This window comes from Rhagoletis pomonella, unplaced genomic scaffold (genome assembly GCF_013731165.1).
Source record: "Rhagoletis pomonella isolate Grant_MI unplaced genomic scaffold, Rhpom_1.0 Rhpom_scaffold_00009, whole genome shotgun sequence".
NCBI lineage: Eukaryota > Metazoa > Arthropoda > Insecta > Diptera > Tephritidae > Rhagoletis > Rhagoletis pomonella.
The window spans coordinates 14,105,765-14,125,229 of NW_023458563.1; the positions used below are offsets into that span (position 1 = coordinate 14,105,765).

General features: G+C 44.4%; 1 long non-coding RNA gene across 1 annotated transcript; it reads right to left on the bottom strand.

The window, feature by feature from the left end:
- Positions 1-391: 391 nt before the first annotated feature.
- Positions 392-5,095, bottom strand: LOC118745586. Its single transcript, XR_004993657.1, has 2 exons — positions 1,171-5,095; positions 392-1,111 (listed from the first exon to the last, which is right to left on the bottom strand). It is a non-coding gene; the product is annotated as an uncharacterized LOC118745586 (long non-coding RNA).
- Positions 5,096-19,465: the final 14,370 nt, after the last annotated feature.

Consider the following 19,465-nt stretch of genomic DNA (forward strand, 5'->3'; position numbering starts at 1 on the left):
CAAATTGGCGGATACAGAACTTTACTTAAGTTGTTAAAAAATGTATGTAAAATGAAATTTATATAAAGTAGAAAAGGTTTGCTTTTTTAAAAATTAAGTGTTAGATACGTTCTACTATATAGAAAATGCTAAAAATTACCTAAATTGTAACATATCCTTACATTGCCTCGCGTACTTATTTTGCATGAATAGAAAATATTTTAGTCAAACAATTAATGTCAGAAACAAAAATTCAATCAAGTACGGAAATTTTGTTTTTGCTCCGATTTTTGCAGGAATTTAGTCCTGAATCGATTTTTGTAAGTCCGAACACTGTTCTTTACATTTGTACTGTTTTATAAACCTTAAACCGCAGTGTGGACGGCAATAGTTAGTGAGGTGGTTAAGTTCGATTTGAGATGGTTAACTTTTTGGTGGGGACATGGTATTAAGTTCGACTTATAGGTTTCCCATTGCATATTACTACCCGAGGATTTAGCAAGATTAAAGGCTTTTCGACAGAGTTTACGGGCCTCATCTATTTCTAGGGACACCAAGGTGATCCAAAGCCTTGCCACATGTTGCCGTGAAACGATGGAACAGGCTATCCAGATCCCTAGAGTTATCTGGTATTGATAATGTGATTTCTGAGAGTGGTTTGCCAAGCGCCTCCCTATATTTATGCCAGTTGGCGTTTTTTAAGTTTCTAATGGAGGGCATCTTGGACGGAACCCCCTCTAAGACGAAATGTATGTAGCGATGGTCAGAGAAGGAGTGCTCATCAAGCATCCTCTAATTTCAGGCCATAGTTTCCGCATCCCCTGAAACGAGGGTTACGTCCAGGACCTCTTTTGTGCTTCTGGTTATAAAGGTAAGCTCGCTACCCCTATTACTTATGACTGAGTTTGTTCTAAGTATGTATTCAAAAAGTAACTCACCTCGTTCATTGATATCTCCGCTGCCCCACGTGCTGTGGTGTGCGTTCGCATCCCCTCCCAGGACCAAAGCCCGGTCCCAGCTTTGCGACCGCTGTCGTTGGGATTGGCTTGCCGTGGGCCAGGTACATGGATGTCACCCTGGCCCTTCGTCCGCTCGCCTCTAGGCTGATTGTGGTTGTGTCCTCGTCACTGAACTGAGGAAGAAACAGAAATTTTAGTTTGGTACTTGCAAGGATGCATGCCCTTGGTTTACCTATGGTAGCTCCACTTACAAGTGTGTGCTCTGTTGACCTCAGTCCGCAAATTTATAAAACTATTTTCTTTATGCTCTTTTTTGCATTGAAGTTGTGGAATTCGCGACAAACTATCCGCAGTGTTCGAACTACCCTTTACATATTCTATCGAGTAGTTAAAGCCTGAGAGAGTGAATGCCCACCGTTGCATACGAGCTGCTGCCATAATGGGCAAGCCCTTATCTCCAAATATTGACAACAGTGGTTTGTGGTCAGTGCGTAAAGTGAAATGACTACCTAGAAGGTACTGTTTCAATTCTGTGACACAAAAAATTATAAAATCTTTCACTGTACCATTCTGAATGGCCGCGCATAATTTAGACAATATAAAGAATATTAATACAGCATCTCGTCTTGTCTCTTTGGCAATCACATTATAATTAAAGTTTAAGTAATTCTCTGCTTCCACGAAATTTATAAAACTATTTTCTTTATGCTCTTTTTTGCATTGAAGTTGTGGAATTCGCGGCAAACTATCCGCAGTGTTCGAACTACCCTTTACATATTCTATCGAGTAGTTAAAGCTTGAGCTTTTTCAAGACTGCTGTAATTTTTGTCACTCTTTGATAGTGCCCTAGAAACAAAGGCTATCGGTTTGATGTCATTGTTTGAAAATTTGTGAGCTAGAACCCCAGCGACTGCATTGCTACATGCGTCTGTCGTTAAAATAATGGGCAGATTTGGATTAAAATGTGTCAGGAGTTGATCAGATGTAACATCCTTCTTTATAGTGTCATACGCCTCTTGGCATTTACGTGACCAATAGAACTTTACGTTTTTTTGTAGCAATTCATAAAGGGGAGACATCTTGCTCGAAAAATTTGGAATAATAGTTTACCATTCCGAGCAAAGCTTTAACCTCGGAAGTATTACTAGGAGTTGGTGCCTTTAATATGCTTGAAACACGTTCCTCATTTTTGCGTAGCCCATGCTCATCTAAAGTAAATCCTAGATAATTAATTTGTTTTTGAAAAAATGCGCATTTGCTTAAATTTACTTTGAGACCTGCACATTCTAGTTTTCTGAGTACAAGTTTTAAGTGTGTAATATGTTGCTGCAAATCTTTGCCTGTGACTGTAATGTCATCTTGATATACCACCACGCACGGAATTCCGTGGAGTAGATTTTCCATTTTTTTTTTTGGAATATAGCTGCGGCTGGCTTTATGCCAAAAGGCATATGCTTCATTTTGAGGGTCCCAATGTATGTACTCCATGTACATAAGAGCTGTGATTCTTCATCTAGTTCTAACTGGTTATATGCATTGGATAAGTCTAACTTGGTGAATAGCTTGCCGCCTTGCAATGCAGCGAAAATTTCGTCTATCCGTGGTAACGGATATTTATAATCTATTAAATATTTATTGATCATGACTTTATAGTCACCGCAAATGCGCAATTCAACGTTTGGTTTTAAAATTGGCACTAAAGGAGTTCCCCACTCCAAATTATCCACGGGCTCTAAGACATTCTTAGATATTAGGTCTCTTAATTGCCTTTTAATTCGGTCTTTCCAAGCGAGTGGTAATGGTCGCGGCTTACAGAAAACTGGTTTGGCGTTTTCACACACCGATAACGATATTTTGTTGTTTTTTAAAGGCCTAAACCATCGCTAAAAGGTTTCGAAAATTTATCTTTAATTTGATCAGTGAGTACCGAAAAATTTCGATTGGCACCGATTGAATTTATTTGACACAATTCGAATTTAAACGTTCTCAAAAATGTTCGTCTTAGCAACGGTGGATTTTTAGTTTTTTTAACGCTTTTTTGTGGCACCTTGATACGTTATTGAAGCATCGTACTCACCGGATAAATCGATTTTATCCCGACTATAATTTACATACGGAGTTTTACTTGGCCTCAATATTCTTTCGTTGGGCCAATTCTGGAAGAGTAACAGTGGGATCAAAGTACTTGGAGCACCGGTGTCACAAGCAACTTCCAATTTCACACCATCAATTTCAACTGGTAATGAGTAAACATAATATGGACTGCTGCCGGATACGCTATAAACAGAAAAATTTAAATTATCATTAGAATCTGGCTACTTTTATCAGAATCTGATAAGTAATTAATAGTTTTATTAGAATTGGAATAGCACACAGATGCCAAGTGTCCTGTTTTTCCACAAGCGTGACATTTGCTGTTTTTTAAATTTGCATTGATGCGAGTCATGATTTCGCCAGCCACCGTGTGAACAAGCTTTCCTGTAGCCTCTGTCAACATGTGACGTCTTGTTGTTATTGCTAGTGCCTTTTTTGTTCCTGTCGTTGCTTCCCTTAGGCCGTTCACCACTGGTACCGCCATCTCCACCGCTGCTTCGTATATGCTTGTTGCTTGCACTCCTTTTGATGTAATTGACGTTAGACTCTTCCGCTTGATTAACCTTTGAAGTTTGCTTTAATTCTATTATCAGTGCCTTCCTGAGTGCAGTTTCAAGGGTTAAGTGGTCGTCTTCTTCGCACTATCTTTCAAAGATTCCTTCTGGTAAGCCCATCATAAATTGGTCTAATACAAATGCGTTTAAATGCTCACCGAATTTGCAGTTCAGTGCTAACTTTTTTACTCTAGCGTACCCCGTGGAAATCGATTCTTCACTGCCTTTGGTAGATTTGTGGAACATTTTGGGCTCATGAAACACAATTGTTGGCGGTGTGTAGTGGGTATTTAAAATGCTACACAATTCCTTGAACGTTTTTGACACGGGAGAATCTGGAGAACACAAATTGTGCAAAAGAGTGTACGGCTCCGACCCTACTGACTTTAGTAAAACCGCCTTTTTTTCATTGTCGTCAGTACAATTTATTTCACTAAAATGGATTTCTAGTTTTTCTTTCCAGATGCTCCAAGTTTCCGTGCTGGGCAGAATTCCGGCGCATTGGTCGCCTTTATCACAAAACCCGCTCCGTTAGCAGAATCGTTTCCTAGCATCGCCTTAGTTGAAGTATATGTATATATACTTGTTCGTATAAGAAAAAAGAACGGTATGTTAACTGTATATACAGTGCTTAATAAGCTCTAATTATCTCGTCGCCAGTACGATGACTTCACTTTTTAGATGTTAAGCTGCGAGTAGCCGCTTTATTCATATATCAATTATATATATATGCATAGTAGCGAGTTGGTGTAATATAACAGAAGTAACGTAATGTGTTCATAAAGTAATGTAATATATTAGAAATGAAACATGGTGTGTTCTTAAAGTGATGCAATGTATTATGCCTACAATTGAACACAAGATGTACTAAAGGTGATGCCAGACGGGGCAAAACACATAATACATATCACTAGGTTTAAATATAGGTAAATTATCCTCATTTTCGAGCTTAACTCCCTAATCTTTAGTTAGAAAAAGAGATTAGCCATACAAAACTTGTCCCTCGTTAATCTGTAGTTATTAAATAATCTCAGATTAAACCGATAAAGGTATTTTTAAACAAATATTAAGTTAAAATATATTTAAATTGCTTAATATATCAGAAAAAATTGACCACGGAAAAGAAGGAACTTAAATTTTCCTTGAGATGTGAGAACAACAAGCACAACAAATTGACAGCTAATAATCTGAGATTTGTCTGTGCCCCGTTGGAGATTAAAAAACGTGCTTTGATTGAGATTATACTTTACATATAAATATAATCTCAATCTACTTATATGTAAACGTAGTATAAGAGGGAGGGGCAATCAACTGTGCCTATCAAAACATTGACGAGAAAATTATCGAAAAGATAAGCACTTTGACCAGTGCTGCCGTTTGCTAATTTTCGAGCGAAGTGAAAACACACTAAAAGTGAAGTGTTTCGGAGTAACTTGGGAGGAAAAGTGAAGTGATTATCGAAGTGACGACTTTCAAGCACAATTAAGGCCCGTCCACGTAGAACTTTGGCGTTGCGTTGGCGTTGGCGTCGCTTCAACAGCTGACTATGAATACATGAATTCAAATCCAGCCGTCCACATAGCCAAAATTCGACAACGCTCACGCCAACACAAAGAAAAAAGATGGCCAACTCTCATCTTTCCGCGTGCGTCGCGTAAATAAAATTATGGGAAATATTTTTCCTTTTTAATCAAGTGCGGGCAAGAAATATCGTTTTTCATGCAATTATTGATGTAAAATATTAATTTATCTGTCGTTAGTATGTCAATTTAGTGGCCCAAGCATTCGCTGCCAAGCGTTCATTGTAGCAAGCATACTTTAAACGTGCGTTCTGTCAAACCAACGCCAACGTCAAGGCCAACGCGAAAGTTCTATGTGGACCGGCCTTTAGGGATGCAGCGTTTTTTGATTGGGCTAATTATCACTTGATTGGTTAATCGATTATTTTTTTTATCACAATAGAAATAATATTTAACATTTATTAATTTATAATTTATTGTGTTCCTGTGCAAATTTATTGCCGGAATATCTTTAAAATCACAATGTCTCAAACGTCGAGGAAAGAAAATAAAAAGTTACAAAATTATTAACACTAAAATATAATTAATCGATTATCGATTCACAGCACCAAAGTTATCACCCGATACTCAGCAAAAACTTCATCCCAAGATTCAGTAAAATGTTTCCTGTTTGCTGAAATTGAAGATGCATTAAAATATAATTGTTATTTGAATTTTGCGATAAGTTCGAAACTTTGGACTACATTCGTATAAAAAAATTTTATAAATTATTGAAAAAGCGCAGTGATTAGTTTGCTTCTGTTTATTAAAAGACAAATACTATGTACATACATCCAGTGGTTGAAATAATTATAGCCGCATACAGAATACAACAGCAGTATACATCCGCATACAGCATCAGTACATATTGCGCATACGATATATCGATGTTCAGTATCTCGTTTCTGGTGGATAATATACGTCATTCCAAGGCGTATTTAACAAGGTGGTGTTAGCCGTATATAAGTAAAAAATTACACAAACAAATTATAAGCAGATGTCCATACTGTCATTGGTATGAGTTACAACAAAGACATCACTTTTAAGCGAAAAACTCAGCTCTCGCCCAACCCCACCTTGTTAAATACACCTTGCGTTAAGGCGAATTTATACAAGGTGGTGTTACTGGCGAATTCAGGTTTTCGCCGCAGTCCTTCTGAATGTCAAAACGATGTGTTTGTTGTAAACAAGGCGAATTCATATTACAACAAATACATCATTTTGACATTAAGTACCGCGGCGAAAATCTAAAATCGCCATTAAAACCACCTTGTATAAACTCGCCTTGCCTTGAGTCATTCTCTACTACTCATTAGCGGTGGAGAACAAGGCAGCGAATGCAAATCTGGATTCGCCTTGGTAGAGAATTGTTACAGAAACGAGCTACAGACTCGGAAACTTCTATTGCGACAACTTGAAGCTTGTAGGGGAGAGAGCGACGAGGAAAGGGGACGGATACCGAGTATGAATAATTCAAGTTGGCGGTTCACAGCTGACACCAACAATTGCGTACAAAAGAGTTGCTGTGTATGTATGCAAAGGGCAACACCAAAAGAGAAATCGCCGATAGCAAGCAACTCGATGGGGATCTAATGGGGAAGTGAAGTGAATCTATAACCTATCCTCCCCAAACGACAACCTCACCCATTGCCCGTCAAGGCTTGGTGGTGCCTGTTATCGCTAACGAGGCTCTGTCGACCGGTGCGAGGCGGTATATCCTCGCTCAAGGCTGAGCTCCCGTAGTGAGGACTGGACCCGGACTGTACGTGACGTGCATCGACGAACGCTCAGGACGACCAGAACGTGATGACGGGTGGACCACTACGTACGGGACCCTAATCTTCGCGTTTGAAAATGCACCGACAAATACAGAGGCGTTTGTTCCCCAGTGGGGCGGCTCCCTGGTTTGCGTCTGACCCATAGTGGGAGCCAGAACAACCTTCACCTGGCAGTAGGTATAAAATGCAACCCCCCGGAATGTCTGCTCAGCCTGGCCATCAATATCCGGCAAAGGAGGGTTCTAAAATCCCCGGAGACCCTATCGTTGGAGTGGTGACAACAGGCCCCAGCGATCGAAATGCTATTGTTGACCCTATCATCCAGGTGTCTGCCCAGGGCTTGGATGATAGGCGAGCTACTGAGGCAAAAACATTGGCAAGGCAACAGAGGTGCCAATCCGAAAGTGGCGAGTCGGGCTCCCAGGATCTTCAAATCTACTCACTGCTAGACTCCTCAGATGAGGAGGATCGCGACTGGGCGGATTCCCTTGCACTAAGCCAGCAAAGAGCGGAAGAGAAAGATGGGGTACAAAAGCTCTCGTCGATTCCTTGCGAGAGCGCGACCCCGCCACTCTAACGCCAAGGGACAAGGCTCTTCAGAAGAAGCATGCCTACATTGTCCGGAGGTATGAGCGACTCCGTGAGGAGAAAGTCTCGAATGCTTCCGGAAGTTTGGCCGCGGTCTCTGGAAAAGCCACCAACTCCGAAAAAAGGGACGCTGTAACCAAACCCCCCTCTGAGGGCGGTAGCAGTCTACCGACGAAGAAAGCTGCTCCCCTTTCCGCTGTTGGAAACAACAAGCCGTCGCAATCACTGACGCCCAAGGCGCCGAAGACCGCGAGGCCAGTGTTTCCACGGCTGGACGGGGATAAGGCCTCGACGTCGGCAGCTGCTATTGCCTCCGGTGGTAAGGGACGACAAGAAGACACAGCCTGAGCAGAAGCGGGTGAAAACTTCATCAACCTTATGCTCAGCACCAGAGCTCCAGGTAGCAATCATAGACCGAAATCACCCGGAAGGAAAGATTCCGACGGACAAATGGTTGCTCCTGGAAGAAAAGATTATGAGGGCACTACTTGGCGAAATCCAGCGTACCAAAAACAACAACATTGGTATGTTTGATGGAGCCAAGTGGCAAAAGGGAGTCAAAGTTGTTGGATGGGGTAACTAGGAGTCGTTAGACTTCCTAACAAACTGCGTCCGCAACCAAGATGAACTTTGGGCCAACGCACGACTAGAAGTTGTTCCGCTCTCAGAGGTGTCATCCCGTACAACAGTGCGAGTGTGGATCCGGCCCCCTCTCGTGGAGGACGAGACCTCACTTGCCCTAATAAAATATCAGAACGTGGATGTCATCCCTGACGACTGGACGATTGTCCGAGGCCGCGCTCGCGACAAGGGTAACGGCAAGGACCTTTGGATCAAGATAGGTCCACAATCCTTGCAGATCCTGCGTCGCAAAGCCGGCCAAATAAGATATGGCATCGGTCACCTTAGGGTGATCATCCCCGATGTTGAAAGAGAATCCGAAGAGCCTAAAGGTGGTGCAGATTAATCTGCATCACTGCAGGGCAGCATCGGAGAATCTGCTGCTCTTCATGGGTGAGGAAGATGTGGACGTGACCCTAATACAAAAACCCTGGCTAGTGGCGGGGAGGGTCACAGGTCTATCCACTAGCGACTTTCTACTTCTCACCCCACAGACCGAAGGTAAAATTAAAAGCTGTATTCTGATTAAGAAAAGCACTAATATTCTCGTTCTTCCCCAATTTAGCGATTCGGACATGACAGTGGCAATGTTGGAGCAGAGGGGAGCACCCGACCTCATCCATACATGCCATACGATGTACCCGATCCCCCGTCAATATCCTCCAGGAAACTCACCGCCTGGGTGGAGCAACGAGGGATAAATATGGTGGCTGGCTGTGACGCCAACGCTCACCACACGGCGTGGAACAGCTCGAACATCAACGATAGAGGTGAGTCACTCTTTAGTAACTTATTATCCACAAAACTTACTATCTGTAACAAGGGTAATCACCCGACTTTCTACAATAGAAAAAGGGAGGAGGTTATAGATATAACTCTTGTAACTAACCCGAACTATGTTAGGGTTGACGGCTGGCACGTCTCGACAAAATGCTCTTTTTCTGATCATTGTCGCATCGTATTCTCCATTAACCTAAGCAGACCGACACTAAAACCTTATCGAAATCTTCGTAGAACAAATTGGAAAAAATTCAGCCAGTTGGTGTCTGGAGCGAGTCCACCGTACACGGTGGAGCCAATTTCAGCGAACCAACTGGAGGGAGCGGTCCTCTGTCTAACGAAGTCTCTCAACGAATGTTACATAACAACCTGTCCCGAGAGCAAACCTTCTAAGCGACACCCAAGGTGGTGGACGGCCGATCTAAGACGGCTCAGGATAGCAGCTAGGAAAGCTTTCAATAAAGCGAAATTCACTAAGAACGCGGAGGACTGGGACGAATATCGTCGCAACTTCAATGCGTTCAAGAAAGAGATAAAGAAAGCAAAGAAGGTTTCGTGGTCCAAATTTTGCGAGGACCGCGAAGCGACTACTGATGCCGCGCGACTAAGGAGGTGCCTCTCGAAAAACCCGGCTCCCGGGTTTCTTAAAAAGCCAGGAGGAGGGCACACCGAAAGCAGCCTTGAAACACTGGAACACCTTATGGACATCCACTTCCCTGGCTACGGTGACGCAGGGGACACAGGAACTCCTGTGACAGAACACCCTAGTACCCACAGGCAAGGCAGTCCAGTGGACGAAATCATCACTACAGACAAAGTAGCTTGGGCTATCAGATCCTTCCAACCCTACGAATCTCCGGGACCGGATGGGATCTTTCCAGCTATGCGACAACGAACACGCGCCACGGTAACCCACTGGCTAATGACAATCTATAGGGCGAGTCTGCTAGGCTATATCCCAAAGCCATGGAGGGAGGTAAGAGTGGTCTTCATTCCCAAAGCAGGAAAAGCGGGCCACAGCACTGCAAAAGATTTTAGGCCCATTAGCCTCTCATCATTTCTTCTCAAAATAATTGAGAGGCTTCTGAGTCTGCAGATCACGCAACGCCTTACTCCTGGGAACTTCAGCGAGGCTCAGCATGTCTACCGTAAAGGTAGGTCGGTTGAAAACGCCCTGCACGAGGTTGTTGGGAGTATAGAGCAAGCACTAAATCACAAGGAATATGCGCTGGCAGCCTTCCTGGACGTGGAGGACGCTTTTAACAAAGTTAATTTGGCATCCATACACTGCTCCATGGTGGCTGTAGGACTGGACCCATTGATCACTCTCTGGATCGACAATATGTTGAGCACCAGAAGCATCAATGGCTCCTCGGGAACATCAGAAGTAAGGAAAACAGCCACACCAGGCACACCTCAAGGGGGGGGTGGTATCCTCACTACTGTGGAACCTCGTGCTAAACGAATTCCTGCTTAGTCATTCTGGACGTGAGAAAATTGCTCTCCGCGGTCAGCGAGATTTTACAATCTGCAATTAACAATCTGTCAGGGTGGGCAGAAAGAAACGGCCTAGGGGTCAATCCCACTAAAACCGAACTTGTTCTCTTCACCAAGCGATATAAAATAGGCAATTTCCGATCTCCGTCCCTCAATGGAGCAAATCTCGAATTGTCAAAAGAAGAAAAGTTTTTGGGAGTTATTCTCGACTCTAAGCTTTCCTGGAAAAGGAACACCGAAGAGCAAAGCTACTATTGGAAAAGACTGGGGTCTGCGACCGCAGATAATACATTGGATTTATACGGTGGTAGTTAGAGCTATCCTCACCTATGGCGCGCTGGTATGGTGGCAGGCGGTTGACACCAAATCCCATCTACTCAACTTGCAAAAGATGCAACGACAAGCATGCTTATGCACAACGGGAGCGATTTACTGAACGCCCCAGGCATCTCTAGAGACCCTGCTGGATATTCCACCTATAGACCTATATGTTAAAAGTATCGCAGCTAAAAGCGCTCTACGACTTAGAGCGTCTAACAGGTTCGAACAACTTGCAAATGTCACGCCACAATCCTCGGAGAGTGGGTGTGGAATACAGCCGCTGTGACCATCAGGTCACGGAAATTGACTTCAATCGGAACTTCGATATCCATTTTCCTGACAGAAGTGACTGGGAATTTAATATTGCTCTCAGCGATGACAAAATACACATCTTCACGGACGGCTCCAAAATGGATATCGGAACAATCTGGGGTCTTCTCTCAGGAATTATCTCTGAGGGAGTCGTATAGACTCCCAGACCACTGCAGTGTTTTTCAGGCTGAGATATATGCAATCCATATGGCGGCAAGGTTGGTGGGCATGATTGACTTAGCTCCACCTACACTTGCCTTCGTTGTTGACAGTCAGGCGGCTATCAAAGCCTTAGGGTCGGCAACGACTAACTCGTTATGCGTTAAAGAATGTCGAAGATCCCTACAAGATCTACAGCAACACATAATCAATCTTTACTGGGTACCGGGACATTGTGGTGTCCCGGGAAATGAGGAAGCAGACGAATGTGCTAGGAAGGGATCTGAGATGGGGCTCGGGGAAGCGACCCAAATCGTGAAACCCTCCCTGCGATTTCTGTCTTCAGAAGTCGGGAGACTGACCAGGGCAGCTACCAACAGTAGGTGGGTAAACCTTCACACCTGCAGGGAATCGCGATCACTCTGTCCATGGCTCGATGAACGAAGAACAAGGAGTCTATTAAGGCTTTCAAAGTAAAACGTCAGGCTTCTCACGGGAATACTAACAGGACACTGGACCATTGGCCACATGGCCGCCAGGTTCGGAGCCCCGCATAATGATTTCTGTAGAAGCTGCAGGGATGAGGAGGAGTTAGAATCCGTCCAGCACTTGCTTTGCGAGTGTCCAGCACTTCGAGGAAAACGCCTCAAGTTTCTTGGGGACCACTTCTTCGAGAATCTGGATATCTTGGGGAAAGCTCCTCTGGAAGGACTGCTAGGATTCGCCAGAAAATCAAAATGGTTCGAAGAAATGTAGGGATAGGCTTGGGGTAACCCCTATGGGCATCACAATGGGCCTCTGCGGCCTCCGAGTGAACTCTTTTTTTTCAGAGCTGCCCGTTTAACCTAACCTAACTTAACCTAAGCAACTCGATAATAGCAACTCCAGTTTATTTGCGAGCTTGTGAGGACCCAAATGCAGGGGATTTGGAGTCCCCACAACGTTATTTATTTTTGTATGAAATATTGCTATATGTATATATATATATATATATATGTTGCCTACAATAAGTACGTTGTTAAACAGAATTATTTGAATCGAATTAGTTAAATTGAATCGTATTACATTTACTTATATAAATTGAATTGTATTACATTTACTTATATAAATTGAATTGTATTGAATTTTTACATACTTGTTGGATTGTATAAACCATACACCACTAAATTCAGTATTCAGTTGTTGCTATTAACATTAGTAGTTAAGCATTGTTATTGTAGAATAACAGTCTGCCTGCGCGCCACTCCCGCCGACGGGTAAGGTTAGTGGAGGGATATTTACTCCCACTGCCTTTAAGCGTTCTTGATAGGAATTCGTAATTAAATGATTTAGTAATAAAAGAGTAAATAGATTGAAGGTGAAGATTTATTATTTTGAAGAAATACTTTCCATTTCAGGAACCCTGGACGGACTTAGCTTACCTCGGCACTACAAAAGGTCGTCGCAGGGACTTCAAGAAGTCAACGAGAAAACAGCGAGAAGTCAACGAGAAAGCCACAAGAGAGTAAACAGTATATCAGCAAGAAGACAACGAGGGTACGAAGAAAATTTGCAGCAATGGTGAGAGTGACGTGGGTGTACTACCTCGACCGAGAGGAACTACTGACATACGCCACCGAGTTCGGCCTCGAGAGTTCTGGAACAGTGGACGAGCTTCGTAAGCGTCTCTCGATCTTTATCCAGACGGAGAGTGACAACGAAGGACTCAAGGATCGCTTCACTGAATTGGCATGCACGGCCGACCATTTCGATGAACCCGGCAACACCTAAGGGGATCAGCAGACTACCACTACCAGGTAACAGTGTACTGCCACCTACAGGTACTGCAAGTGAACACAAAAATACATATGGAGCGACCAGGCTCCGTGAAGATAGACCACCACCGGTGTACGTTGTACCCCCGCCACTATCATGTGCTACCACTATAGACCGAGTACGAAAGTGGGGTTTCCGGTACGACGACGGTAAGGATCCCCTGAGTTTTATCCTGCGATTCGAGGAACTAGCGGACGGCTACGAAATCGATCGTAACTCGATCCCACGAGCGCTGCCTGAGTTGCTGACAGACAAGGCCTTGGTGTGGTTCCGGAATAATAACAGGCACTGGCAGGAATGAGACTCCTTCAAGAAGGACTTCCTAAGCTCTCGTTATTTCGAGCACTTGGACGATGAGAGTAGGCAGCGCGTCCAACGACCCGGTGAGAAGTTTAAAGACTACACAGAGATGAGGAATCAGAGAGGAGAGATGACCCACAGCAATCCGGGATGTTAAACTCCTCACCTAGAACATTGCAAGGATACGTGGACCCCCGAACAGCATGTAGACGGTGCGGTGTGAGTGGACACTTCGCACATGGCTGCCGTAGAACAAAGATCGAATTTTGTGGTATCGAGGGTTGGGGCCTCCAACAACACAACCTCGAGCTCAGTAAATGCATTTAAAAAGACGCATGGCCGAATCTTGGCCGCCGCGACAATGGATGGGGAAGAGGTAACATCTGCAATCGACACAGGGGCTACAAGGAGCTTCGTAAGCGATACGATGGCGAGAAGGCTGAAGGAGGACAGGTTTAGACGAGTGAGAAAGCGAGTGGTGATGGGCGATGGCATAGCGAGAATCATAATCGATGCGGTATGTGCAGAGGTAAAGTTAGGTGACCAGGTGCACCAGAGTGAGCTGTTAGTCTTACCAGGGTTGGCCGACAGAGAAGTGATAGAAACAGCCTTCCTGGCGAAGGCTAAGTTGGAGTTAAGGTGTGGAGAGCAATTATTAAGTTTGCAAACGGACGACTTAGGGCAAGGAGCAGTCACGTGTACGACTGTACGAAGACCCCGCGGAAGCGGTCAGTACCGAACCAACAGCCACATCAGTGGACAACGCAATAAATCCCTCGGTAAGTAAGTTCCTTAAGCGTGAATTGCAGGTGTTCAAGGAGATGTCGGGAGTATCCAATATTGCGACGCACAAGATAGTGATGAAAGTTGATAGAACGATTAAACAGCGGTATGTTCCAAAGAACCCAAAGATGCAGGAAATCATTACCAAGGGGATTGATGAACTCATAGAAAAGGGCTGCATTGAACCATCGCATAGCCCGCACAGTGCTCCCATAGTTCTGGCAAGGAAGAAAAGTGGCAAATGGCGACTCTGTGTCGACTATCGTCAGCTCAATGCTCGGTCCGTGCCAGATGCCTACCCGTTGCCGCGCATCCAACATATCTTCATCAGCAGCCTAGACCTAAAGAATGGATATTGGCAAGTCCCTATGGCGGAGAACAGCAAGCAATACACCCTACCCGGACGCGGACTATTCCAGTGGAAGGTGCCCTTTGGTCTGCACTCGGCGCCAGCGACCTTCCAGAGAGCACTCGACCGCGTTATCGGACAGAGTTAGAGCCGCACGCGTTCGCTTATTTAGACGATATCATTGTCACGAGTACCACACTGGAAGAGCATGTACGGCATCTCGCGGAAGTATTCCAGCGGCTAAAGCGAGCCAACCTCAAGATCAACCCAGAGAAGTGCGAGTTCTTTAAGCAGAGTCTAAAGTATCTAGGGCACGTCGTCAGCGAGGAGGGTATCCACACGGACCCAGACGAGATAGCGGCCATCAAAGAGCTAACACCGCCTAACAACCTACGAGAACTACGGCGTTTCCTGGGAGTAGTCTCATGGTATAGGAGGTTCGTCCCCGATTTCTCGCGCGTTTCACATGCGCTAACGTCGATGTTGAAGAAGGGCAGCAAATGGAAGTGGTCCGAGGAACAGCACGAGGCATTCGAGGCTCTAAAGATCGCGCTCACACAAGCTCCGGTGTTAGCTTGCCCGGATTTCACACGGAAATTTGCGCTACAAACAGATGCAAGTGATTTCGGTCTCGGCACAGTCCTTACTCAGGAATTGGAAGACAGGGAACGAGTGATAGCGTACGCGAGCCAACGCCTGAATAAGGCGGAGACAAACTACTCTCCGACTGAGAAGGAATGCCTGGCTATAGTTTGGGCAATAAGATAGATGAGGCCTTACCTAGAAGGGTACCCCTTTACTGTAGTCACCAACCATCTGGCGTTGAAATGGCTAAACGCGATAGAGTCCATCAGGTCGAATTGCGAGGTGGGCACTGGAGCTCCAAAAATATTTTTTTGATGTCCAGTACCGAAAAGGGAAGCTAGACGTGGTGGCGGGCGCGCTCTCGCGGCAATCACAGGAGGAGGAAGGATAGTGGAACAAGATAATGGCGACGGTAAATGGCTCACGGCTAAAATGGCGGAGGTGAGGAGTGAGAGAAGTTTCCAGACTACGTGGTGGAAGAAGGCAGGCTTTACAGGCGAATATCGACACAGATGCACGATGAAGATGCGACCTCCTGGAAGCTGTGCGTGCTGACATCGCAGATAAGCAGAGTCCTTAGGGAAATCCACGATATACCAAGTGGGCATATGGGTATCCGGACATCAATTGCGGGGGCGATGACGCGTTACTACGGCCCGGCATGTTCAGAGACGTAAGAAAGTACGTGCGGGAATGCCATAAATATCAGATATACAAGCCCAGTCAACAGCAAGCTACCGGTAAGTAGGGATAAATCGATACTATCAAGGTATTACTCAAATCAGTACTTGTGCTTGTATCAAACGAGGTATCGATACCTACTCAGTATCGGAAAGGTATCGAGTACTTGTACATAGAACTACGATTTTGCAAATTTATCGAAGGTATTGAATTTTTTTTCACAAAAAATATGAATTTTTACAGGATTATTTATCTTCTAATATTTTTTCATACAAAAGCAATAGAATACATTTTTACAAGAATAATAGATCAAGTGTTTTCATATAAAATAAGTTTGAGAAAATAACTCCTTTTTTGTTCTATTTCCCCAAAAAAATCTACTTTTCAAAATGTTTTCCTGAAAGGCGGTTTCGAGATTTTGCAATAGTTGTGCCTGCTTTTTGGAAAAGCCGATAGCAAGGGACAGATGACCCAACAACCGTTATGTATGGACGGGCTTGCTTATATAGCTGCGGAAATGTAGTGCGCATATCTTCCCATTCCTCTAATGGGTTACTTTTCAAAAAAGATACTGAAGCATAATAAATTTTGCGCTTCCGATACAAGTACTTTTTTTTCGATACCTACTTGGATCGGAGTAAAAACTATCGAGTAAAAAACTACTTGGTAAATTGAGAAAAGTATCGAGTATGTACTTGGCTTTACTTGTATCGATTTATCCCTACCGGTAAGATGCTCACGCAAATTGCGGAAGAACCTTGGGCGACCGTATGTGCCGATTTTGTGGGACCACTCCCGCGTTCAAGACACGGCAACACGATGGTCATAGTTTTCCTCGACCGATTTTCGAAGTGGGTAGAGATTTTGGCAATCCGAAAAGCGACGACGGAAAACCTTATCCGAGCATTTAGGGACCTAATCTTGGACCGGTTTGGCGTCCCAAAGGTACTAATAACGGACAATGGAGCGCAGTTTACCAGTGGACGGTTTAAGAAGTTCTTACAAGAGCTCGGCGTAAGGCACCAGTTAACTGCGCCGTACACACCGCAAGGGAACCCGACGGAGAGAGCAAACCGAAACGTTAAGAGAATGATAGCGCGATTCACCGGTAAGGAGCAACGTGGTTGAGACGATTTGTTGCCAGAATTCACACTGGCATTAAATACGTGTGTGTATGAATCTACGGATCGCTACCGGCCAGAAGGTGGTGAATCCAAAGGAAAAGTCGACAAAAATGAAGGAAATATTCGAAGCGGTACGGCTTAATCAGCAACGAGCAGCCACCGAACAGGCTCGGTACTACAACCTGCGAAGAAGACAATGGCAACCGGCTGTAGGCGACCTAGTTCTGGTAAAGGAACATCAGCTATCCAAAGCAGTGCACAATTTTGCGGCCAAGCTAGCCCCCAGATATAGTGAGCCCCATCGGGTAATTAACTTCGTGTCACCGGTGATCGTCGAAAAACGCAAAAAGGAAAGACGAGAAGAGCGCATATAAGTGAGCTAACGATTTACCATGGAGCCGAAACCACCAAGAACAACACCACTTCCAAGCACAATTCAACGCCCCACGGAAGATTAACGGCGGGACAATACCAAGAAGGTAAAAACGACAAACGGTAATGAATAATCCGCTTAAAAAAAATAAAATAATATATATATATATATATATATATAAATGAATTAATTTATCTATAAAATAATAAGAAAACAAATAACGAAGAAATAAACACGTGAAGTGATAAAGAAATTTAACAAGAAATTGCTAAGTACATGGCCGAAGCAATCAAAAATTGCCAGTGGGAAGGCCACATAACGCAATTTCCCCTTTTAAACTGTACGCATTGGCAGCACTGGCCGATCAAGACAGCTGCAATAAACAAAGAAACACACACATAAAGCGAAATAATAACATTAAAAAGTAGAAAAAACGTCGGGATAACGTTTTTCGGGAAAAGCACAGCTCTCCGTGCAATGGAAACTAATATAAATACCGGTCCGCGACTCGCAAGAAAGAAAAACGCGAAAGCTAGGAGCATATGAGTTCACATCGTTACGACAACTATCTGATATGTCTCCACAACATACTCAACTTCATCAACCACTCCGGTTGGTTCTAACATGTTCATTCGAGGCATATGGTATCAAAATGGCACTTAGCTGCTACTTGGGCGCAATAGTTTTTCCACCACCATTCTAACCTAACGCCTCAACCGATTGACGAAGGAGGAAACTCGGCGCCATACGGAGATACAGACAGCGGCGATGCAGGAAGAGCGGCTCAGCGAGTGCGACAGCGAGGGTGCCAGCACCAGCACCGAAGCTCAACAACAGTGACAGTGGGTGCGAGAGAAGCAGCCCCCAGTCAGGAGACACGGTGTCAGAAGATTTCAGCAGCTATGGCGAGGACGATGCGGCAGTGGTTAGACCCCCGACACCTATCACCATATCATCGGAGAGCGAGGCAGAGGATGACGAGTGTCTACAACGGCTAGGCGAGCTAGTGGTAAACCAAGAAGACAGTGAGATGCGTAGCCAAGCGTTTACACATTATACGCGGCGCATCGAAATGCGGATGCGCATTTTTAACAACGACGTGGCGACGGCAGAGGAACCTCGGCAGCCACCCACGAAGATCCGCATTTGCGACGGCGCAGAAAATGACGGGGGGCGCCTGGTGACCGCAGCGACGTGCTAAGCTTAATGGCCAGTGACAGCATGGTGGTGGTGGGTGCAAGAGGCAACAACTACATCGCCGAGTGCATGGGAGAATCGATCTGGAGTTGACCCTTTGCAAGCGGCCCTAGTCGACGATATTGAGGGCATTTGCAGCAGCCACAGCAGCGACGAGGTCGGCGGTCTTTTCGGCGCGACATCGAGGGCAACAGCTACAGGGTGAGAATCTCGCGTACAGGCACGGTGACAGTGAGTCTCATTGCGGCAAGTGAGGGGAGAGTGTGAGGACCCAAATCCAGGGCCTTTGGAGTCCCCACAACGTATTTTTATTTTTTTTTTATGAAATATTCAGGTTGTTCACACTTGTTTGGTTATCAGGTAATCTGGTTAAAAATTATTATTCTGTAGGGTATTTTATTGTTGTAACTGTCCACTTGTGCATTGATCGCAGTCGTCAGCATAGCAGATGGTTTCATTTCAAGTTCTAGCTTGTGTCATTTTCATTTTACTGTTTCTTTTCGTAGTTACAGCTTAGCAGTTTTCAAGTCATGAAAAATAGTTAAGGAATTATAAGCGCTGGTTGTTGTGGATGGAAGCAAAGTTAAGATGGCCTTTTTAACGACGTCATGATATTTATGGCCCCGTCAGAATGGGTACTTTTCATACGCTCAAGGATGAAACTGACAGTTGAGTAAATTGTGTGGTTTTGAATGGAGAACACCAGATAGGCGACGCATGTGTTGCCGTACCGGACGAAAATCACACTACTCTCTACTTTTGGCGCACGGTAATTACGACACAAATGTCAAACGCCATTTTCGCTATTTTTCCACGTCCCGCCGATTCTACGAACGAGTGCGCGAAATTTAAATAAAATTAAAGTATTTTATTGTTGTAAACTGAATAAAAAATATAACCACATAACCAGATAACCTGATAACCAGGCAAGTATGAACAAACTCATTGCTATATGTATATATATATATATATATATATCTGTTGCCTAAAATAAGCATGTAATTAAACTGACACCCCTATTGCGAGTGTCGACTGGCGGTAGAATAGAAATTTGTCG